Source organism: Hemiscyllium ocellatum, unplaced genomic scaffold (genome assembly GCF_020745735.1).
Source record: "Hemiscyllium ocellatum isolate sHemOce1 unplaced genomic scaffold, sHemOce1.pat.X.cur. scaffold_438_pat_ctg1, whole genome shotgun sequence".
Classification (NCBI taxonomy): domain Eukaryota; kingdom Metazoa; phylum Chordata; class Chondrichthyes; order Orectolobiformes; family Hemiscylliidae; genus Hemiscyllium; species Hemiscyllium ocellatum.
In genome coordinates, this window is record NW_026869056.1 from 376,078 (window position 1) to 401,882 (window position 25,805).

A 25,805-nucleotide genomic window follows, 5' to 3' on the forward strand; every position below is an offset into this window, starting at 1 on the left:
CATTGCAATAAAGTAGGCCACATGAAATCAGTATTGGAGAACTATGGAAAGCACTGTAAAATCAAATGCAGGAAAACAAAACAAGCCTGCATGCTTTGTTGGCATGGTAATAGAAAGCACAGTGGAGGCTGGAAAGCTTCATCAGAGTGCACAAACCGATCAGAGGTTGGTAAGGGGGAAGTGCCATGTCTGCTTGAAAAATATACCTGCAAAGTTAAAGGTTATTTACCTTGGCGAGGAGTAGCAAATAGACAGGTAACAGCATTTAGGGACACAGGATCGTCTCAGTCTGTGATGCAGAAGGATGGGGAAATATGTACTCCTGAAGAACTATGTGTACAGGAATTCATGGTGGGACGAAACATTGCTCAGTGATGTACAGTGAAGCTAGAGTGGGCAGAAAAGAGTGGGGAGTTTGTGGTGGGAGTTCTGGACAAACTCTCAGCTCCAAGAATACAATTTGTGCTTGCAAATGATATAGCTCAATCACCGGTAAGCCTGCTCCATACTCCAGTTGAAAAGCCAGTCGAGCTGCAGGCAAGAGTAGCAATGCAGGACGTTGATAAAGGAATTTTCCCAGATTGTGTCTTTACGCGATCACAGAGTCACAATCGAAAGCAGGAGAAATCAAAAGGCACGGATGAGGAAGCTGAAAAATGATTGCATCCATTTATGTTAATTAGTACTCATTCCCGTCTTTTATTGAATGTAGGGAATCTACACAATGCATCAAGATTACAATGTTTTTAATATCAAGTAAGTGGGGCACAGCAGGGGACAAACGTTAAAAATGCTAGTATATTCAGCTCAGCTATGCTACCGAGTTACAGCAGAAAGATGAAAAATTAAATCACTTGGATCAGAAGACATATATTCGGAAGGAGAGTGAATGCATCCCTGTGTGATATTACTTAGCAAATGATATGTTAAGGAGGAAATGGAGACCAACATATATTCAAGCATGTGAGAAATGGGCAGAATGCTTTTTTTTTCCCAGTAGGGTACAGAAAAGTGATGCTGCGAGTGCCACATGTGCCAAAAACTTGGATGTCACTGAGGCGTGAGGAAAATGGAGGCTAAAATACAAAGACATTTTTACTGGCCTGGATTGCAGATGAATGTAATTGAATTTTGCCTGACGTGTCATACATTTCAAACCATGGGAAAAAATAAAGCCTGCACCTTTAATACCTGCTGCAGCGTTCAAGGAATATGTCTTAATTGTCTTGATGCATTCTGTAGGTTCCCTACATCCAATAAAAGATGGGAATAAGTATTAATTAACATAAATGACTGTATTGACGAGATTTCCAAATGCTGTTCAATTCTGCAAGATGACAGCTAAAAGGATTGAGGAAAAATTACGATTTAAAAAAAACTAAATAAAGACTACTATCAGAGATACAATTAGATCAAGGGTCAAACTTCACATCCAACTTTCCAGGGAGTATATAGATAGCTTCGGAATAAAACGAATCAAATGCACTGTGTACCATTCAGAATCACATGGTGCACTGGAAAGGCGACGTCAATTATGAAAGACTATGTTGAGGTTTTATGGTTCGGAGTAGCCAGATTATTTCCATAAGGGAGTTCCATCAGTGCTGTTTGCCATCTGAGATTTATCGAAAGAATCCACAAAACTAAGATCATCTGAGACCAATTTGGGGCACAAAGAAAGAGGACCATTAAAATTTAATAAGGAAATATTAATAAGTCAGGTTACAGAGACCAAGCATTTGGACGATTTGTCAAATTTTAGAATTGGACTAAATAATGTTGGAGAGTTGTATAGACAGCACATAAAATTATCACAGCAAATGGTGAAGCAGGAAGTGTATGAGAAACAAAAAAATCAGATTTTTGCCACTGGGAACAATGTATTTATTTAAATTTCATTAACTGGTGAAACTATACAGCAAGGTTTCGAAGACCTTATCAAATTAAGAAGAAATCGAGTAAGGTTAGCTACTTGATAGGAACTCCTGGCATGAAGGAATCTCACAGAATGTGTGATGGGAATATGCGCTAATGGTATTTTGGCAGAGAATGAAAGCAATGGCAGAATGTGTTATTGAATACAACACACTGGGAAGAACCAATTTCAGAGAATTCTGCATTGGACGTTCCTGCCATAAAATTGGACAATGCAAAAGTTGTCCAATATTGGTAAAGTTATTCAGTTCTCTTCCAGAAGAAAATCGTAAGAGTTATTACTCTTGCATGCTGAAAGAAACTGGGAATTAATAACCTATTTGTAGATGATGTAAATATAGGACCTGCTGTTCTGATTTTGTAACATCCTTGCAGGCATAACCCTATAAAGTTGGTGCAAATTTATACGGAGATGTCACGTATGTTCCAAGATAGCATAACCAAATTGAGTTTCAATGAATGGAGTTCACCCATCATCATGGTGCCAAAGTCAGGTAAGACCCAAAAGTTATGTGTGGACTATCACAAAGTCAATGGTGTTAGAAAGACGGGTGCATCTACGCATCTGCCGTTGGAGGACTATGTGGAAGAGATTGGAAGAGCAACTTACATTTCCAAGTTGGACTTCCTCAAAGGTTACTGTCGGAAAGATCAAAGGCAATTTTGTAACGCCAACTGGTCTGCAGAAATTTAAAGTAATGCCTTTCGTGCAAAAAAAAATCACTGGTATTTCAGAGGTTAACGGACAAGGTAATTGCTGGATACACAACAGTTTGGTGTGTGGTGTGCCTGGGACATTCAGTCTCATGGATTGAATATTTACAGAATTTCTCGGGCTTGTTTGATCGAATACGGGAGTCAAACTGATTTGTAAACCTAACTGAAAGTATATCTGCCAAAGCCAAAGTCACCTTCCGTATGTCGTTGAACACGGACAAATAGCCCCACGGGATGTGAAAACGAAATTTACGGGGAATTTTTATACATTGTTGACGAAAAGAGCAGTACGACGGTTTACCGGATTGGGTGACTTTTTCTGAAAGTTTGTGCTGACTGTTAGAAGTGGGACTGCTCAACTCACCGAATTGCTCAAAACAGGCAAGAAATTTCAGCGAACACAAGAATTTCAAAATTTATTTGACAGCCTAAACATTTTGTTAACCATTGCCAAACTATCAGCCACACCTAATTACACGAAGGTTTTCAGTGTGCCAGTGATGTGAATGTCTCTCATCTTCTGCACCTCTAATATCGACCTGTAAATCAGTTTCATTTGTATTCTGTGTTTATGGGGTTTAATTATCAGGACTGTTGTTTATTGTTTTGAAAAGCATATGTAAGTCTACTTTAGATAGCTAAGATCTGTGGGTATTTTATATTCTGTTTATTGTGTTTCATTCCTTAGTTTTGTGAATAATTTTCTCTCTGTTTTAAAAACTCGAAGTCAACCTAGCTAAAGTATTCTAAGTAAATCATACTACACACTCACCAAAACAAACAGCGACGTTACACTCTGAATTTCCTGCATAAGAATGTTTTGAGTGGTCTGGCCTCGGCAAAACGGGAGTTATTTTTCTCAGAGCAGAGCTGATTGTGAGGAGACATGATTGACGTGTACAAAATAATGAGGAGCATGGAATTACAGATTGAAGGAAACAGTTGCTCTTGAACGATCACCAGCGTTTGTAGAGTTCAGACAAGATGCAGAAAGCTTTGAATAGATTTGTCGGAAAACTTTATCAGTCTGCAGGTGGTAGACTCTGGAACTCACTCTCTATAAAGATTAGTTGGACATTGAACTCTTCATTCTTCTCTGAATCCATGGGCCAAGGAGTTTCAAAAAAATGCTCAAAGCCGAGCGTTCCCGCGAGCAACAATGATGCGATCGGTGGCTTTGCGAAATGGAAAGGTGCCCGACTATTCGTCTTCCTCCTGTGATGACTCTGGAATATTGACCCTGAGGTTGTCATGGACAATTAATGAAGGCATTCTTACTCCTGCAGATTAAAAACTCACATCTTATTTCAGCTGAAGGGAAATCAGTTTTCAAATGCGTAATAAATGCCTGTATTTCCCTCGAGCCAGGTAGGACTCGAACCTACAGTCTCCTGATCCGTAGTCAGACGCGTTATCCATTGCGCCACTGGCCCGACGCGTAGACTGCTGAGTAAGAGCCGTGATGTTAGCACGGACATGATTAATAGCAGTGATGTGCACGAATTGACCAAGTAAAAAAAGATAATCACTGTCACTGCTTCAGTCCAATCTTCACCACCTTTCAAAGCAGGTTTTTGTTCCAAAAAAAGGACACAGATGTTCATTATTTTCGTATCTGAAATATTTACAGCAAGGTAAGGGACGGAGGTGTTCATGGGGTACACTTTACCATCAGTCCCAGTCACTAATACACAGCCAAACGTCTCCCAAAAACACCACATCCTCCTGGACAACAACAATGATTTCAAACAATATCACTTATTTTCATCTCTGTTCACACTAAAGATAGATAAACCAACAGTGACCTGATAAATTAAAACAAGATAAAACTGAACCAGGAATAGCAGCCGCTGACTGGGGTCTGTTTCTGGGAAGGAGACTCAGGCTGTCTTTGGCTTAATTGGCGAGCCCAGAGCCACTGTGTTTGGGTCCAGAGTCATATAATGACCAAACATGAAACCTCTAACTGGGCTCTAGCACCTGGTGCTTCCCTCCCCTTTCGCCCTCACTCACCAACTATCGATTGAAGACGACAACATTTCGTTCCAATGATCATTCGCCACATGCATGCTCTCCAATCATGTTAACCCTGTGCATGCTGCAGGACCCATCTGAACTGATGATGTATAATGCCCAACAGCGTAGAAGAGGCAGTTCTACATGACCAAGCTGTAGGCATTGGTGCTGCAACCAATCAGAGAATCTCATGGGCGCGCTGGGGGCTCTGATCAATCATAGAATTCTGTTGGGCTCAACTAATCTATCCAGAACTTTCACACCCCAACGCTCAGTTAAAGTTCGCTTGGAAAATTCTTCCAGTTCAAAACACAATTGTTAATGATGACTCTGTTCCCTTTCCCGCAGGTGAAAGTGAGGACTGCAGATGCTGGAGATCAGAGTCAGCATGAGAGTGGTGCTCAAAAAGTACAGAAGGTCACGCAGCATCCGAGGAGCGCGAAAATCAAAGTTTCAGGCAGGCACACTTCATCAGTAACATTTCACGCAGCCAATTTATGATCAATATTGCTATTATCCCTTATATTCCTTCATCCCCAGATTTCAGGCACAGTGGTCTCACAGAACTTTTGTCTTTTGATTTGCCAATCTATATTTATCTGATCGTTTTGGATTAGCTTTATGAATGAGCTGAAAATGTGTTGCTGGTTAAAGCACAGCAGGTTAGGCAGCATCCAAGGAAAAGGAAATTCGACGTTTCGGGCATAAGCCCTTCATCAGGAATGAGGAGAGTGTGCCAAGCAGGCTAAGATAAAAGGTAGGGAGGAGGGACTTGGGGGAGGGGCGATGGAGATGTGATAGGTGGAAGGAGGTCAAGGTGAGGGTGATAGGCCGGAGTTGGGTGGGGGCGGAGAGTTAAGGAAGAAGATTGCAGGTTAGGAGGGCGGTGCTGAATTGAGGGAACCGACTGAGACACGGTAGGGGGAGGGGAAATGAGGAAACTGGAGAAATCTGACTTCATTCCTTGTGGTTGGAGGGTTCCTAGGCAGAAGATGAGGCGCTCCTCCTCCAGCCGTCGTGTTGTTATGTTCTGTCGGTGGAGGAGTCCAAGGACCTGCTTGTCCTCGGTGGAGTGGGAGGGAGAGTTATCTTCAGACCTCATCAAAACAAAATCAGCAGACAGTTCACCACAATTTTCTATGAACAATTCTATTTTCGCTTTACTGAATGAAACACGCATTTTTCACATGGCACCTCATTTTGTCTGGTATGACCGTTTGTAACGTCTTTCACGCAGCTTTAAACGGCAATCCTGTCAGTATTGAATTAATTGACAAACCGTTTCTCATGGCAAACTGACAGCGTGCATACCTTTTCAAGATGAGGGAACAATCGTGGGTGGCACGGTGGCACAGTGGTTAGCACTGCTGCCTCACAGCGCCAAAAACCTGGGTTCAATTCCCGACTCAGGCGACTGACTGTGTGGAGTTTGCATGTTCTCCCCATGTCTGCGTGGGTTTCCTCCCACAGTCCAAAGATGTAGGTGAATTGGCCATGCTAAATTGCCGGTAATGTAGGGGTATGGGTGGGTTTCGGGTTGGTGTGGACTTGTTGAAGGGCCTGTTTCCACACTGTAAGTCTAATCTAATATCTGAATGAATTGTGACTTGGACATTAGTTATCGTGAATACAATCAGATTGTGATGGCGTTGAGCTCTACCACTCTTTCAGAAGCTTCGAGACAAGGTGAATACTTCCAGCGTTTTCTGTTTTTTTAAAACATATGTATCAGTTTGCCAGTTTTTTGCTTCTGCACATGTTCTTGGGATGAAAGGTATGAAAAGTTGTGGGTCGAAAGCAGGAGCAGTCGCCTCCTTCCGTCATGCAACTCCCAGCTCTTCCTCTGCTTTTGTAGTTTTGTGAAAGCACTAACTGGCTTTAATATTGGATTTTAATGATAATCTAAGTGTTTACATGTTATTCTTGCTGCCAAAATATGTAATAAAACAATACATCAATTTTGATCAATTTCACGATTTATGTTTGCATGTCCAGGTCATAATTCTACTTTTAAGGAGAAGGCAGCATTGCATATTGGTAACAATAAATGCTAACGATTTGCAGACCATGGCTGTCAGAGCACGTAATCCGAATTACAAGACTTCCATGGACGGTCTCTGTTTCTTTCATCCTGGAAACTGTCTGATTCGGCATTACACTCTCCCATCCTTCTGCACGTGATGCCTTCCGTTCTGTCTTGATTTTGTTACGACTGTTTTCTAATACAGGGACTATCCAATCATCTATTATGTTGCTGTTTCAAAGAATGAGAATCCTTCTCTCAGAGCACACTGCCTCCGTAGCTCAATGCTTAGATCGGGGAGGAACATGGACAAATGAAAGGCTGAATGCTTCATTTCATTGCTGTAACCAGACTCTGGTGTTGAAATCTGAAATGAGACAAAATAAGCCAATTGAGAGCAATACTACTTTCTGTCCGATATCTCCTGAGGCCACAGTCACCTCTCCAGAACGTGTCTGTGCGTTTACCTCTGGAAGTGAAATGGGGTTCAGATCACCGAGGGAGTGTAAACAAAGATTATCCATCTTAAACTGAAGTCGCATACATTGTAAAACGTGACTGGATAATAGCATTGCGACTAGTGCTTGAAACATTTAGGAACACAAGGGGACATACCAAGAGCTGAAAACTTGGATGACGGGCCTCTTTCCGTTCTGTAAACAGTCGATGACTTGCTCAAACGTATGACCTGATAAATCAAACGCCATATGCATTGCCATTAAGAAGCAGTCTAACAGCTCGGGAGGCAGCACTTGTGGTGTATTGGTTAAGACTGGGTGTTTTCCTCATCGCGGCCAGAGTTGGGTGCCTGATCAGGGAATCAGGTTTTATTGTTCCTGACTGATAATAGCGAGAGTGGAGCAGCTCTGATGGGAATGCTTTCAATGTCTCAAAGCAGTTAATGCCTCGAGAACATCAGAGTTCATGTCTCTGTTCCTGCAAGAAGGGGAAGGTACCTTGACAGTTTCTGCTCAGTCGGTCAGTCCACCCTTCATTCCCCTCTCACATAGTTTCTAAAGATTCCCAGAGTTGAAACGGTGCTCTGTTTAATTGTTTCCTTTGCACTCCCACTGGTTGCACGTATTGAGTTGTTGGAAATTTATGATTTGCTCAAGAGCAGCGTGCGAGACGATTCTATCTTCCCCTCCTCTGACAGTACTGTGAGGTTGACTCTGATGTTCTCAGTTGCATTCATCGATTGGAGACATTAACCGGTAGATTAAAAGTGCCACAAATAATTCCAAACAGAATGAAATTCTTTCAAGTATTCTGCCTGCAAAGTACTCAGAAACTGCTCAGTTTTGAGAGGTATTTAGGAAAACCATGTTTAAGAAGATAAACAACTTGCTTTGCAAGATGGTTCTAATGAAGATCTCAATTCTTTCGAACCATTCGGTGGAATTGTGTTGATCATTTTAGTACTTTGTATTACCACACCGACCCCTCGTTTAAAAAACGAATCTGTTAAACAAACAATTGCGGTATAATCGACAATACTTATAAGTGGACAATAGATTGAAGGTGGGCATGCATTCATATCAATAGTTCAGGCATCCAAGCATTTCAAAGATTCTTCCTCCAGCAGATCAGGAATTCAAAGCACATTTCGGATTCGGGGCAATGAGTTTGTAAGTGTAATAAAGAGCGGCAGTGTTTTTGAGACAGTGAATAGTCGAATGAACAACCTCCAGATTTGCAAATAAGCAAATCATTAAGCCACTGATTCAAGTGCGATTGCTGCATTTCTGTGATGATATCAGGACCAGGATAATCAATTGTTACCGTTCACTGGGTGAACAACTAGTAAATATAATCAAATTCATCACTTCACTCCAACTGATCCCACATTGTGAAGCGGTCAATTTCGCATTTGAAACACACTTGATCTCATGAAGCTTTCATTCACCCTGTGTTTGTGCAGCTATTCAATGAGATTACCACTGATCTGATAAATTTAACTCTAGTTTCATGCTTTTACTCGATAGTTCGAGGTAAACTTGTGCTGAAAAAGAAGTTGTGTGTTCTCATTAATTTGGGAGTTTCGCGGCCGTACCACTCAGTTTCTCTGAATGGTAACTGAGAATATGTGATAGTTGTCAGCAGTGGTGACTTCCACATGTGAGGTAACTGGTGAAGTAAATGATGTTAAACTTCCTTATTACTGAAGCATGCATTTCAACAATATCCTAGGCTATCTATCGCTCTTTGATATTCCCAATAAATAAATAAGGAGGGGGATTATTAAGTCTGGGGTAATATAAAGGAAGACTGTAACATTTTCCTTCGATATATAAAGTACAAAAGAGAGGCAAAAGTGAACATTGGATTGCTGGAAAATGATACTGGGGAGATAGTAGTGGGGAACGAGAAAATGACCAACGAGCTGAATAATTACTTGGCTTAGCCTTGGCGGTGGAAGACACGAGTAATACCTTAAACATTCAAGAGATTGAGGGGCAAGATCTGAGTATGTTGGCCACCACAATGGAGAACATGCAAAAAAAATTGAATGGTCTGAAGGTGGTTAAATAACGTTGATCAGATGGACTACATCGCATTGTTATGAAGGAGACAGCGGAAGAAAGAATGGAGGCGATCGTGGTGATCTTTCAGGAATCACTAGAGTAATGAACAATCTCAGAACATTGGAAACCCACTAACGTGACATCCCTCTTTAACGAGGGAATAAGGATAAAGACAAAAGGTCCACAATGAATAGCTATACTCGGTCGTGGGTAAGATCCTGGAATCCATTGTGAAGGACAAGATTTCTGAATACTTGGAACTGTTTGGAAAAATAGTACAAAGTCATTATGGTTTCATCAAGGGAAGGTCATGCTTGAAAAATCTGTTGGAATTCTTTGAAGTGAAATTGAGCAGGCTTGACCAAGCACTGCCAATGGATATTGTCCACCTGGACTTCAAGAAGGCCTTTGACAATCTGTCACACAGGAGATGACTGAGTACGATAAGAACCTCTGGTGTTAGAGGCAAGGTAATGGCATTGGTAGAAGCTTGGCTGTCTGGCAGAAAGAAGAAAGTGAGGACTGCAGATGCTGGAGATCAGAGCTGAAAACTGTGTTGCTGGGAAAGCGCAGCCGGTCAGGCAGCATCAAAGGGGCAGGAGAATCGACACACCCTCATTCCCGAAGAAGGGCTTTACCCGAAACATCGATTCTCTTGCTCCTTTCATGCTGCTTGAACGGTCTGGCAGAAAGCAGAGAGTGGGGATGAATTGATCCTTATCAGGATGGCAGCCGGTGACAAGTTGTGTTCCACAAGGCTCTTGTTGGCATCGTAGCTTTTTACTCGTTACATTAACTATCTAGATGAGTGAATTGAGGGCCCTCTGACTAAATTTGCAGGCGATAAAAAGATAGAAAAATGGACAGGTCGTATTGAGAAGGTGGAGAGTCTGAAGAAGGATTTCGACATGTAAAGAGATTGGCAGATGCCTTCCAATGTGGGAAAGTGTGAAGTCATGAACTTTGGCACGAAGAATAGAGCCATGGTCTATTTTTAGAATGGTGAGAAAAAGTTCAGAAATCAAGAAGGACTTGAGAGTTCTGGTGCAGGGTTCTCTCAAGGTAAGCTTGCAGGTTGAGGCAGTGGTTAGGGGTGCAATTGCATTTATTATGGATGGCACTTTTTCCGAGAAGAATTGAATATAAACATGTTGTATACTTCTCTGGTCAGGCCACATTTGGAGCATTGTGTATAATGTTGAGCGCCATATATCAGGAACGATGTACTGGCCCTGAAGCGTGTTCACAAGATCTTCACGACAATGCTCGTAGGGATGAAAAGCTTATCGTATGAGGCATGTTTGAGCGCTCTAGGTCTATTCTCGATAAAGTTTAGATGAATGAGAGGGAGTGAAATGGAATCATGCAAAATACTGAATGACCTGGACAGAATGGATGTTGGTAAGATGTTTCCATTGTACGAGCACCCGAGGACACAGCCTTAGATGGAAGGGAACACCTTTTAGAACAGGGATGAGGAGAAATGTCTTTAACCAGAGATTGGAGAATCTTGTAAATTTATTGCCACAGAAGGCTGTGGGGGCCAGATCATTGAGTATATCTGAGACGAAGTTAGATAAGCTTTTGATTATCCCGGGGATCAAGGGTTACAAGGAGTAGGTCAGGGAATGGGTTAGCGAAAACTGTCAGCGATGATTGAATGGTGGTGCAGACTCGATGGGCTAACTGGCCTAATTTCTGCTCCGATGTCTGATTGTCTTATGGTGCAAACCTCAAGGAGGCACCTTGTATCTATGAGAATATGGATTCAAGTTCTTCATGAAGGTCAGTAGCTGGACGGAATAGTTAACTGTTTTAGAATGAAAGCATTGTGGCTGCTGTCGCGATGGTGGACAATATGACATTCAGTGCAGGATCACACACCAAGTGCACTGTATTAATGTGGGAGAGTTTTTTTCAAAACCTGGAACTCTCTGTCTCTGTCAATCACCGTGAGATGTGGGGGTTGGGGTAGGAGGGCGTAACGTCCTCCCAGGCACTCAAACTATCCTCAAGCATGCATCCTGAGTGAAAGAATAGTCATGGAATTGATCACATTCTCATTGTCTGTTTAGAATATAATGAGTGATTGCCAATCCCACCCAGTGTTCAATGCAATTACCTCACATTTTCTCACGGCGCTACAGATCAACCTTCACTCACTCCTCTTGGTGCCATCATCCCAGGCATTAATCTGGTGGAACCCTGTTCACTCTGCCTGTGATACGGAGATCACTCCTTATAAAGGAGAGAAAATCTATCCACAATGCCCCAAATACTGCCTGAACAACACTCTCAGGTTTGAACGTAAGAATTCCGTTCCCTCACTTAGCTGGCTCCGTTTCTTTTGTGTGAAATAGGAAACTATTCATTTACGATGCACTGTCACTCATTTGGAATTTCAAACATCTTTACATCTGTAGGTAAACATTAATACAGCTTGCACCGGAGGTGCCAATTCAGAAGGTCATCACTCTAGGGGAGGGAATCAATCACAACTGACGCTCCTAAAACAGTGAATGGCCACCTACCTGAATGGAAATGAACTGCTGGAATATGGATACAGGCAGAGGAAGGGAGTGATCTTTCTTTTGATTTGCCATCACGGGATGTGTACAGACCTGGTCAGGGCTGCATCTTGTGACGATCTTGAAGTGGGTGGTTAGTTCAGCTGTTCCACAGGGCAGAAAAGAGTAAAACACAGTGCTGTGGGTTTGCAGTCCCACAGAGACCCGACCAGGTAAGGGTGACCCACTGCTTTCTCGAAAGAGCATGAGACAAGCCAATATTCATAGATTATTATTCTGTGGCTCTAGATTATGAGCCAATGATGTGACCACATATACACTGTCTTCCCATCTTTCAGATTCTGTGCAGAGAACAAGTTTAACATCCCAAGTGCAATTGTTTCGTAATGGACACGTGGTAAGAAGGGACTTGAAACAGATGTATCCAGAATTAGCAAGGGCACAAACGATGGTTTATTCAGGAGTTGCGCTGAGGCTGAGGAAAAGACTGGATGTCATAATGTTGGTAGTGGACAGGATTGGCGAGTGTGGAGGATATGGAGAAGTAAACTGTGCAGGAGAAAATGAATCAAGATGGTTGAGGACAGTGTGTTTCATCCTCGCATCGCGGGGAGTAATTTGCAAATAATAATTTGCTAGTAATTATTTCTAAGGAATGGAATCTTTGATTGGGACTGAAAAAATTGACTTGCACCTTTCCAAAATTTACATATTATCAGCATCAATTCAGTTAAATCAACAGACTGAGTGACTTACTGAGTGAATCAAGGAGGTTGAGAACAGTTTCTTTCATCCTCGCATATTGATGAGCAATTTGTTTGAGTAATTTCCGAGTTATAATTCCTAAGGAATGGAATCGTTGATTGGAAATGAAAACGTTGATTTGCACTTTTCCAAAATTTAAATATCATGAGCATCAATTCAGTTCAGACGGTTTCACTAGACAACTCGAATGACTTACCAGTAACACCGGCTATAGCAAAGTTAGTATAGTAACCAGCTTGAATAGCCATCAGTGTATCTTCAATTTGCGATGCTAAAGATAATGCCTCTTTTGAATCCGACAGTGGACAGGATGCCTTGTGGGCCCCCAGCTATTTCTTCACAGGCCAAGCAGGTGGTTGGTTTATGCGAGGAGTGGGGGCTGGTGGATATTTGGAGATGTCTTCTTCCTACCTGGAGGGACTTCACCTTTTTTCAAACCAACAAAGATGTCACACAAGGATTGGCCTTTTTCTGGCACTCTCGCCCTTCTGGATTCTATTATGGGTTGCAAAGTTGTGAATATAGCTATAGCTGATCACGAACCAGTCTATTTGGAGGTTAAGGCCAAGAGTGAAGAGCTAGGTTTGTGGCACTGGCATTTGGGCCCTTTTCCCCTTTAGCATTCCAAATTTGTGCAATACTTTTTGAAGGACTTTCAGGAATTCTTGACTATCCACTCGGGCATAGCTAGTAGTCTGTCCATGCAATGGGAGACTGCAAAAATCTTTGCAAGGGATTAGATATTTCCTATTCGGCTAGCCAGAAATGACAGAGGAGGAACAGCAGCGTCTACTTGAGACGTGGTTGAAAGCCGCGGAGGCGAGAAGTTTTGCGCGGCCTTCGATATCTAACCTACAGCAGATCACGGCCTTTCAGGCTGCCTTGAAATCAATACTGACACAAAACGCAAAGGAAGAACTTGCCTTTGCTAGGCAAAGGTGTTCGAATATGGGGATAGGCCAGGGTCGAATTTAGCATATCTGACTCGGAAAAAGCGTGCTTCCCCATCCATTACTGCAATCAGACATAGCGCCGGAATCTTTACATACGGTGCTAAAAAGATTAATGAGATTTTACGGAGCATTTACTCTGAATTGTATCGGTTTGACTGTTGTGAAAACAGGAGGTATAAAATTGAAACCTTTTTTAAGAACCTTGTCCTCCAGGGGTAACCTTGGAACAGGTCGCTCTCCTTAATGGCCCCTTGACAGTTCGCGAAATATAGGATACAGCAAGGCAACTTCAGAGTGAGAAAGCGCTTGGCCCTGATGGTCCTCCGGGCGAGTTTTATAAGCAGTTTCTAGGGATTCTGTCAGGGCCGATGTTAGAGATGCCCAATCACTCCTATATGATTGCCTATTATCATCTTTGAGAGAAGCTAATATTTCCTTAATTCTTGAGATGTGGAAGGGTCCTGAGGAATGTGCCTCATACAGGCCCATCTCCCTATTAAAACCAGATTGCAATTTCTGTCCAAGACCCTGGCGCTGAGACTGGAAATGGTGTTGCCTCATATTATTTAAATGGGACCAGACAGGCTTTATAAGGGGCCAAGAAAATAACCAGTTCCTTTACATCTGTCATCAAGGAGGAAGATCCTTAATATCGCTGAGTAATACCAAATGATCACATGGAACTTGTGGAACTAAAGACATAAAGTCAATTCAGATCAGTAACAAGGTAATAGTTCAAGGCTAACATAGTAGTATTGCAGCTGGATTGAGCATTGCCAAGCCAGTTGTACTTCGTATCAAAATATTAGAAATAAATCAGCAGTAGACGCATTTATTGTGCTGTAGATGACTGTTTTATTTTCCTGTACATTCTGCCGAGGCTGGAAGTTAGTAAATGTGTTTCAAGCGTTGGAGATAAGTGGAAGGGATTCAAGCATCTGCAAAGGGAAGAAGAGATAGTGTGGAGAACTTCAGACCAATTAACTTGACATCTGTAGGTAAACTGATGGAACCTATTATGTAGGATCTGATATTGGATATTTAGAAATTATCAGCAACATTGGAGAGAATCAGTATACACTGACAGAGTCTGACAGAGTCTTCATATGTGACAAACTTCAGAATGATTTGAATTTGTTTATTGCAAAATAGAAATGGCGTATTTCGATTTTCAGAAGGCTTTTTTATAAGAACTCATGCAGTGAATTCATAAGTAAAGTAATGTGAATGATAATTGGAGGAATATATAAAAGTGAAAAGTTAAAGTCAGATTCGCCTTCATTTAAGAGAATTAGAACATTGTTGGAAGGTCATGCTGAAGCTGTTTCACAGCTTGCTAATGAAACTGTACATAGGGGATTGAGTCTAGTGTTGGTGACTCAATCTGAGAAAGAATATAACGGCCACGGAGGGTGTGCAATGGACATTCTCCAGATTAATCCGTCAGATGGCGATCTTGCCTTATGTTGGAACTCGGCCTGTGTTCTTTACATGTTCAAAGAATGAGAGGTGATCATAGTGAAATTTAGAGAAGTCACTAAACATATGACAAGTTGGAAATAAACAGGATTTTTCTCTGGCTGTCTACTCTACATTTAAGGCAAAGGGTAGACAATTTCAGACTGCAATTAGAAGACAATTCTTCATTTGAAGGGGACTGACGAACACAGCGACATGGAAACCTGCTGGCAAGGCAAGGTTAGGGAGAATCCCCAGATATTCTACAGGTACGTCAAGTGGAGCAGAATAACCAGGGAAAAGGTAGGACTCATTAGTAATTTGCCAAGTTGTATCTAAATCAACTTAGTGGTAGGAGACAGAAGGTCTGCTGGTAGAAATCTGTTTGTTTGACTGGAAAGCAGTATCCAATCGTGTACCACAGTGCTGTGTCCCATTTTATTTGTGATTCGTAGATGCCAGTGTTGGACTGGCTTGGGCAAAGTTAAAATTTTAAAGAACACGAGATGATAGTCCAACTGTTTATTTAAGCACGACATTTCGAACAGCATAATCACGCGATGAAGAAGCAGCGCTGTGAAAGCTAGTTCGTGCGAATTTAGTGGATTATAACCTGGTGTTGTGTGATTTTTAACCTTATTGTTTGTAGCATTCATAAATGATGCAGCTGTGAATTTGCAGGGGTTTAGGGTGAGTGTGATAAATCAGTTTGCGTTTGACACAAAGTTTGCCTGGTTGGTTGGCAGTGAGGAGGAAGGCCTTATATTACAGGAAGATACAGATGGAATGATCAAATGGGTGGATCAATGGCCGATGGAATGTAGCCCTGATAAATATGAGGTGATGTACTTTGGAAGAAGGAACCAGACAGGGGAGGACGCAATGTCCTAGTAAGCTCAGAGGGTGTTGGAAACATCCCTGAATGTGATTAAAACAAGTTAATGGACAAGTTGACAAAGCATAGCGACCATAAACATAGCCTTTAGTCATGGAGGCACCGATTACAAGAGCTATGTGGAACTTCGGTGAGGCCAAATGGAATACTATGTACAGTTCTGTGAGCCACAAAACAGGAAGCATGTGATTGCACTGGGCAGGGTGCAGTCGAGATTCACCAGGATGTTCCTTTGAATGGAGTAAATCAGCTCGGGTTGTTTACTTTGAAGCACAGAAGGCTGAGAGGGATGTACTTCAGAAGGATAAGATTACCAGGGACATGGACAGCATGGATAGACAGGAGCTGTTCCTTTCAGTTAAAAGGCGAAGAACAAGAGAGTACCATGTTAAAGTGAAGGGTTTGATGTTTAGTGAGGATTTGACGATTGGTTTTCATCCAGAGCCTGTTGGGGTCAGGAATGCACTTCCTGAGAGGGCAGGTAACCTAACAACCGTTAAAAAAATACGTGGTCGTGCCCTTGAAGTGCCATAACATACATGTCTCTGGGCCTCATTTTGGAAAGTGGGACTAATGTAGATCGTGCTGTATTTATGACAGTACAGAGCCAATGTTTCTGTGATTGTATGGGTTGGACAGTCAATCATTGAGCAGCATAAGACATGAATTGATGAGCTTCTGAAGAATGTATTAACTAGCGTTATAAAAGTGAACTTGTCTCCATGAGCTAGAACAGGGAAAGCCAGAAGTGTCCAATACCCTGCTCCCTTCCTGATCTTTCTGTGCAGTCTGGGGAAAGCTCTGTCATTGTTGTCACAAGCTCTCAAACATTAGGAAGGCATCATCTGTCTGGTCGACAGGACTGTGTTTCCCGTTCCCTTTTCCAAAACCAAGCTTGTTGCCGTGTTCTGTCTGGTTTTATCCTTTAAGAATTCAGAGCAATTTGGTACAATTGAGTATCTTGCTTGGCCGTTTCAGAGACCATTGTAGAGTTTATCACATGTCTGTGTGTCTGGAGACACTTGTAGGCCAGACCAGGAAGCACGGGAGATTCACTTCCTGAAAGGACAGTGGGGAAGGAACAGATATTTACAATGGACATTAGACTCAAGGTCAATATTACTGGCACCAGATTTTTTGTCTCGATATTTTGTGAATTGTTTTTAACTTCCACCGGCTGCCAGAGCATTATCCCGGTCTGGATCAGTAATCCAGTGACATTTCCACAACAGCACCAGCTCCACATGGGGACCTATCAGAAACCACACTGTGCACATTATTTCTGTGCTGTATGACAGCTCTGCCAAAAAGAACTCCCACCAATGTGATAATCGTGACGGGACTGAGGGCGTGGTAAATGGTCAGACTGTAGTCATTCCCTTGTTATGGGATTGGATATAGTTGAGGAACTTTCCACTTGGCCAGGCAGATGTCGGAGTTGGAGCTGGATTGAAGCAACTTCCCCAGAGACACGGCTTGTTGTGCAGTACAATCTTCATTCCGATTTCAGGAATGGGGTCCGGGCCCATTGCCGTCGTCATATCTTCTGTGTTCAGCTGTTTCTTCATGTCACGTGCAGCGAATCGATTTGGTTGAAGACTGGCATCTGTGATTCTGTGGGCATCATGGCGAGGGTGAGGTGGATTATCGACTCAACACTTCTGGCTCAGGATGGTGCAAATACTACAACCTTGTCTTGCACACTAATGTGCAGCGCTAGGGGTATTTGTGGAGCCCTCTCCTCCTCTAAGTTGTTTAATAGTCCATCGACATTGATGACTGAATGTGGCCTGACTGCAGAGTTTCGATCATATCAGATTGTCTTGGGATCATCTCACCCTCACCATCACATGGTAGTTCTTCTGTTAATAATGTAAACAGTCAAGTGCAGTAGCTTTAGTGGGTTGTCATCAGGTTTCAATACACATGGTTCTGACTCTGGCATGTTCGGCACTGAACCATCACTCGGCTTGATGATAATGGTAGACTGGTGGATTATCCTGGGGAAATGTTATGGATTGTGTTTGAATGCAATTCTGCTGCGGCTGCTGCTGTAATTTACAACATCACATAATAACCCAGTGTGAGCTGCAATATCTGCAAATCAATTCGACAGACTTTCCCCCAGTTCAAACCGAGACCCGTTCACCCATCAGACCTGTACTCAGTGACCTAACCTGGTTTCTGATGTGCAAACACATCCAGTTTCACAATATCATTCTGCTGAGGGTCTCACCCTGATGTCACACCTCCAATTTGTTACATTACTCAGAGACTTTAACATATTAAACTGAATCATTTTCTTTCCAGTAATACCATCTTCTATGTTTGAAGTGAATATTCTTTCCTCTGTTTTTCTCCCTGACCATGATTAAGACCTCTGTCGTGTCAGTGATGCCAGCCTTATGTCGTTTCAGAGCCAATGAACCTGTGCACTTTGCGTTTTTGTTCACTTCCCAATGAACAGCGCTCTGTGCTGAACAGGGCGTTTGAGCAGATTTAACACACGTCTTTGGATCATGTTGAAAAACACAAATTGCTGAAGAAACTAAGCAGGTCCAGTGGACACTTCTTCAGAACTAAAAAGGATTGGAAACTGGGCATTTTAGTTCTTTGCCAGAGGTGGGGGGTAGGTGAAAGGGAACTGAGGGTGTGACACCAGATGAACAGGCTTTTAGCAGTGGTGAACGAGAACATGATATAAAATGAGTTTAGATTAAGATGAGAATCAGGATAGGGGTTCTCTGTATTGAGTGCAAGATAAAGAAAACACAACCACATATAGCCATATGGAGGCCAGGAGGGAGAATGTTGAACATGTAGAATTACATAGATCTGGCCTGAGATACATTTTCACTGGAGAAATCATCACAGGAATCAGACAAAGGAATTCAGGTGCTTGCCGGCTTATTGGCACTAGTAAGATTTTCATGCTGCCTTAGTATTGTAACATAAAGAAGAAAGCAAATGACAGTACGAAGTTTGGGCCAAGGGCTGTTTACCTGTCACTTTTAACATTGTTTCAAATTTTCAGTGCTTAACTTGCAATGCTTGTTCTTGAAGTTAGTATCAGATGGTGAGTAGGAGGTTGAGGGGTGGCATTATAGAAATTTACAAAATCAGGGGAGGCATGGTCAGGGTGAAAAGCCAAGATCGTTTCCACAGGATAGGAAGATTAAATCGTTGAGCCATTGGTTTATGGTGAAGAGGGAAGATTTAAAAGGGAGGAAGAGGGAGCTTCCTTTTTTCACACAGAGGGTGATGTGTTTATGGAATGAGCTGCCAGAGGAAGATTGGCAGATGCAGGTACAGCTCCAACATTTAAAAGACATTTGGACAAACATATAGATGCGAACCGTTTAGAGGCATATGTGCCAAATGCAAGCTGATGGGAATAGTTTAGTTTGGAAAACCTGGCCATCATGGACAAGTTGGACCAAAGAGTGGGTTTGTATGCGATAGGATTGTATGAATATAGAAAGCGAAGAAAAGGGAAGAAAAGATGTGATGTAAATAATTTGGCAAGAAATATAAAAACAAGCAGCACGAGCGTTTCCATGTAGGTGAGAAGAGTTCAAGAGGTTTGTGTGATCTTTGGTAGAAAAAAAGTCAGGAAGGTATATTGAGGATGTTAAGAATGTTTGACTGGGGAAGTGGATACAGGGAACAGACAGATAATTTACAGCAGTATTTTACATCGTTCCTCACAGGGGAAGGTGCTGTAAATATTTCAATGGTATAAACAAAATGGTAATAGGAGGGGAGTCTCTAACAGAAGGGACAAGGCATTTCTCAGACAGATAAGACCAAGGCTAAACAGGCCATCAGCAATTCATAGCTGGTTTTAAAAGAAGTGGTCTCAGAGTGGCTGGTGGCACAGTGTGAAATATTCCATAACTCTCTGGATTGAAGGAGTGATCCAGTGAAACTGGAGACCCTCCAATGTGGCGCCTGTCTTCAAGAAAGAGTGAGACTGAAAGCAGGAACCACTTAGCCTCACCATTATTGCTGGGAATCTGTGAGAGTCTGTTGTGAAGTAAGGGACTGCAGAGCATTTAGAAAAGCTTCACACAGAGTCAGCATGGTCTTGTCAAAGGCGAACTGTATTTTGCCTGTAAACTCATGCAAAGTTTTTCTGGAAATCCATGAGAATGTAACAAGTGGACTTGATAAAGAAGGACTGGTAGACACGAGGCTTTCCAGAGATCTTCCACAAGATATCACTAAATAAAGGTTCTTACGCAAGACAGAAGCTCATCGTATGGTGGATAATGCATTAGCGTGGGATGACACTTGGTAAACACTTAGAAATCGGAGAGTCACGCCTCATCGAACTTTATGAAAAAAAGTATCTACTGGAGTACCACAAATATCAGTCCGATGGCAACATCTGCTTACAAGAGCTGCACTCAGCTCCTGACCGCGGGAGCTGCGTGCAATATACATTTGAATTTGAGGATGACACTGACAACCATAAGGCAGGCTGTTATTAAATGGAGAGAACTCCCAAAAAAGGAGCAGTACAACGGAGTGGTGTGTTTCCGTGTATGACACATAACATCAGCATATTGATGCGGAAATGTTGGTTCATTAGACTGGTTCCTGGGATGAAAGGATTGAATTATTGAATACATCAAAAATGCTGAGGCAATTATTCATTGTGGTTTAAATGAATAAGGGTGTCATTACTGAAACGGGCAAGATACAGTGGGGGTTGACAAGGTCGGTATTGAGAATGTGATTCCACACCAGGGCAGAGTCTCGAAGTCAGGGATGTAGATACAGAATAAGGAATATCGATTTCAAACTGAGATGTAAAGAAATGTTTTCTTTCAGAAGGTAGTGAATGGCTGGAATTTCCTAACCCCGAGAGTTGTGGAGGTTGGGTCACTGATTGTATTTACAGATCGGTGGATTGGTTTGTGACATTTCAGCGAGTTGAGGGATGCAAGGGGTTAGCAGGAAAGTGGAGTTGAGCAGTGGAGTAGATCCGCCATGTTCTTCTTGAATGGCAGCGCAGGTTCCTATTTCTTACATTCTTATTTATAATTGATTATTTTCCTGGAAGTCATGATGAAAAATGTTGCATTCACAGACAGCACAGGATTTGTCTGGGTTGACCTTGGGTGGGGCATGGGGACTGTATTCAATGCGAATCTGGGCCTGTAACATGACCTACATCAGTAGCAGAAGTTACAGAGAGGAGAAGCCTGAAAAGAGGGATTGGTGGAAGGGGGTCACTGTCCGATGCAGCCTGGATTTTCCAATACATTTGCCAAACTACACCAAACCATCGGAGTGGCCTCAATCTGCTCCTGCACAGCAGGACCGAAGGGCTGAATGGAACATCAGAGCATAGGGCTGACAGACGCAACTGAGCCATTCGGCACTTTGATACTATTCTACCAGTCAATAAGGCCATGATTCATCTCATTGTGTTCTCAGCTGCACTTTTCTCTGATTTCACAATGATCCCTGATTCACCTGTCTATGGGAAATCAGACAAAGTCAGCCTCGATACAATATGAAGATTCAGCCATCCCAATCTTCTGGGTGAGAGAATTCCCACTTGAATGAATTCCCACTTCGTGAATTTCTCCTCGTTCCGGTTCTGACTGAGGTTGGAGGGTGTCATTTCTAGTCCCACTCCTCCACTGCTCACCATAAATTTTTAATGTAACCAGGTTGGCGATATGATCGATGATAAAGGTCTAAGACTGGGTCAGGTTCAGTTATCAGAACAAGCCAGTTGGATTTCTTCAGTCAGCTACAAGTAATTAACAGAAACAACTGAGGAGTATGATGGATATGTGGTTAGCACTGAGGCCGCACATCACCAAGGAGCTGGTTTCAATTCCAACCTCAGGTGAGTTTGAACATTCTGCACATGTCTGTGTGGATTCCCTCCTAATACTCCAGTTTCCTCCTAGAGTACAGAGATGTGCAGCTTAGAGTGGTTTGGCCATGCTAGATTGCCCTTTGTTGATAGAGCGTCCCCTTCATGGTAAACTCTATCAGTGTGGGGGAATTGAACCTGCGCTGCTGGCCTCCCTCTGCATCACAAACCAGCCGTCCAGCCAACTGAGTGGGAGACAGTGTAACGGTTACAGACAGAAACAGGCACAGGCAAAGGGCAAGAGAAACTTTCCTAACAAGGAAAATGGTACAATTCAGATAACGGTCAAGATAACAGCTGAGGATAAAATGTTCTCTGCTCAAAAATGTATTTCATAACAGGACAAGTGTTTAGAAGCAGTGTTTGGCTGAATACAATAAAGTAAGACAAAGTGAAATAGCCAGAATTACTAATTGTGATTGGATATAAATAAGTGCATATTTTTGCAGGAACCCAGGAGGTTGAATTGCTCAAAGTCCCTGTATCCGAAAATGGGAATTCTTTGGAACTCTACTTGGAATTCAGATTAAAGTGTGTGCGTGTGTGTGAGGGAGGGAAATAGACAGCAGCTACTGCACTGAGCGGGTTGGTGAGCTCAGACCATGCTCGGGCCTCCTCTGGGAAGAGAATGGACACCCCATACTAGCCCATTCACGAGCAAATCTGTGCCCCTGTTGAAAAATCGTGATGTTAGTTCCCCGTATCTGCCATGCTCGGGGTCACCTCTGCAGGGTGGCTCCAAACTGAGGAAGTACAACAGTGTGCCCAATGGCCTTTGAAAGATGACACCAGTGTCAGTGATTATAGAATATCTAGGGGCATCAGTGCGATGATGAGTCCCTTCAGCCATGTTGGGTTGGAGAATTGGGGTGGCATTGAATGCGAGGAACACTATGAGATTGAGTGGGTAGTTAATGTGGTGAGTTCGATAAGATAGCATCATGAAACTAATTCAGCCTGGTACAGACAATCCCTCTGTCACACTCAATAAAAATGTCACTGAGACAAAGTATTGTTAGATTCAGCCCAATGAGTCGAATACTCTGCCGATCCTACACGCAGTTACAAAATTGCAGAACAAATGTTCATCTAAAACTCTCCCTCATCTTTATTGACGCCACTATCCCCTTCACCTATCATTCCTAGGAATACTGGCTCATGTTGCAGGATGCTGTCGAAATGTCTTCATTTCAGCGTTCTGAAACCTGTGATCTTACATGAAATTGTCCCTCAGTCTCTCTTTCGCTTTTTTCCCCAAAGTCCTTTTGATTGTTGGTAGTTAAACTGATATCCCCGCCATCTCTCTCTGGCAGGAACTAAAGAATACGGACGAGGCAATAAGGACTCTGTATCAGAATGATCATGTAACTAGACGGGTATTTCAGAGGCACGGGCTGTGACTCCAAGGCAGTGTTTAAAATCCTACCACAGCCGATGACAGAGCTTAAATTCGAATGAAATTGGAATGAAACCTAATTTCACTCATGGAAACCAGAAACCGTTAAGATTTATTTTCATTATTTCCCTGATAGTCTTTGCTAAAGAAACTTAACATTACTACCCAGTCTGAACTTGATGTGACTTCAGACCCACAACAACATTGTGGGTTCCATTTTGTCTTGACAAATGGCCGCGGAGTCACAGACAATTAATGATGGACAACAAATGCTGACTTTGCCCGTGATGCTGGCATCCCGAGAAACAACAGCATGAAAGGTGAAAATAATCCAAGAAAAGGTGGGTGCGAGAGATCGATAATAAAATTCTCCAGCGTTTGACAGTGTTGGAGAATCTCAGCAGGTATGGCACCGTCTGTCAGGAGAAATGCAGATAACCGTTTGATTCCAGTGACCCTGTTTCACAACTGAAAGCAAACTGGAAAATAATATTATTTATCCTGGTATCATGGATGGTTAGATTGGAGAGAGAGGTGGGGGCCAGGTTTAAATTGAATGGGTGGAGAAATGCCCAGAAAAAGAGAGGAAAAGAAATAAAAAGTGAGCAAAAGGATTGCTGATGATGAACTGAAAGGAAAACAAAATGGCAAGTTATTCTCACATTTCCCCGTTTTCCCATATTCCTGAATATTGCATCCATTTAGATTTGTCCCTGTTTAAAGTGAGTTAGGTTCCCTGTACCTCTCTCCTCTGAGTGTGATGATCAAATCCATTAGCAATACTGGTGCTGCCCTTGTAGTTGCTGAGTAGTAGAGAAAGGTAATGTTACATTGTCAACTGATTCTTTGGAGAGAGAAACTGTTAGTGTGGGAGTGTGCAGAGATGCAACGGCTTTCTCAACCAGGAAGAGAAACTCAGGAGTGGAAATAATTTTCAACACTGAGCGCGTGCACATTCCGTATGGGGAATTGACTTGTTCCTGTCATTGGAAAATCAGTGGAGTTTCTGGGGATGCTTATCTCGGGTTTGTATTGTCAGCTGCTGGGTCTGGTGACCCCACTCTGTACACTGCATTTACAGAGTGTCTGGATCCATGGTAAACAAATGGAGATAGGGCTCCTCAAAAGGGAATCTCTATCAATAGGGTGGTGCAGGACAGTGCATTATCTTTCCTGGGATTTTACAGGACATTTCTCTAAGTTGGACCAGGTGTCAGGTATGAAACCAAAATTGAGGTGGTTACTGAGCTCTGTCCCTTCCTTCAGTATACTGTGTAGACTCACACCAGTGACAGGGCTGTGCAGATGCTAGCCATGAATTCAACTGGATTAATTCTGGAACTTTCCAGGCAGGAGTGAGTAACATATCCATCATCACTGGAGTGCAGTCATCCGATATATTCACTGGCTGACAGAATCCATCTTCCGCTGAGAGCAATATATTGTGCCCACCTCCCTGAGGAAGATACAGAAATAACCTTCCAGAAATACAGGGGAACAGAGTGACTGGTGAAAATGGGGAACAGCAGGAAATTAGAATTAATAAAAGGTACATCTTTCAAAACCTCACTGATTTTAAGGTTGGTGTATTGCTGCATCTGAGAGCTACATCCCAGAGTATTGAGGAGGTGGCAGTAGAGCTAATGAAAGAATTACTGATTATTCTTCAAAGCTGGTAAGATTCTGGAAAGGATCCTCCAGAATGGAAAGCAGCGATTGTAAACCTAAATATTTAAAACAGGACGGAGAGAGCAAACAGCAAACTAAATAGTGGTTAGCTTGATGTAAGCTGTAAGAAAAACATTGAAACCTTTTGTAAGGAATGTCACAACTAGACACATGGAAAATAATGTCATGATTCGGAAGAGTCAATCTAGATTCAGGAAGGGGAAGTGATCTTGATCTTTGATAAATCTGCTGGATTTTGTGGAGGTTGTCCGTTGTGACATCGACAATCGAGAACCAGTGCAAATTAAGTATTTGAATTTTCAAAAGATGGTTGACATGGTTGAATAGAGGTGAGTGGAGAATGTTAGAGTCCATGGGTAGGTAGGGGTGGAATACACCGAATGTATTAAAAGTTGGATAATCGAGAGAATGGAGAGAGTAGTATAATTATCTGGAGTGAAGGCTTTGGGGTATCAGAAGGATCAGTGTTTGGCCAATAGCTCTTTGCAAGATATTTCAGATGTGAACAACAAATATCATCATTCACGTTTATGATCATGAAATGGTGAGAGGTTGGGAAATGCTGTTGTTGAAACAGACCTGGATGTGCTTGGTCATAAGTCACAAAGAGATTTTTTACACAGCAGGAAGTAAATGATATGTGGCTGGTCATGCAAAATGATTAAAGTACCAGAGTAAATGTATCTTTCCCAATGATAGTGTTTTGTTGAGAGACTGTTAGATGTATTGTGTACAGGTTTAATCAGCAAAGGGTTTCACCAGACTAAACCCTGGCATGATGTTACCATGGGGAGAATGGGAAGAAACTTGTGCTTAATAAAGTGTGTTAAGGTGTTTGCGAGTTTATATTTAAAAATGTGCTGAAGCACATTGAGTATTGAAGATACAAAATTGCCTTATTAGACCAATTAAAGGAATGCCCAGGCAAATTCACATTTCCTATGTATTGGAGTGCAAATATATCCAACGTAAACATATTGGTTGGTGCCTGTTCTAGTCGAGGAGAGAT

At 42.3% G+C, this 25,805-nt stretch overlaps 1 non-coding gene across 1 annotated transcript; it reads right to left on the reverse strand.

The window, feature by feature from the left end:
• Window positions 1-4,012: 4,012 nt before the first annotated feature.
• trnar-acg (transfer RNA arginine (anticodon ACG)) lies at window positions 4,013-4,085 on the reverse strand. The gene has a single exon. It is a non-coding gene; the product is annotated as a tRNA-Arg (tRNA).
• Window positions 4,086-25,805: the final 21,720 nt, after the last annotated feature.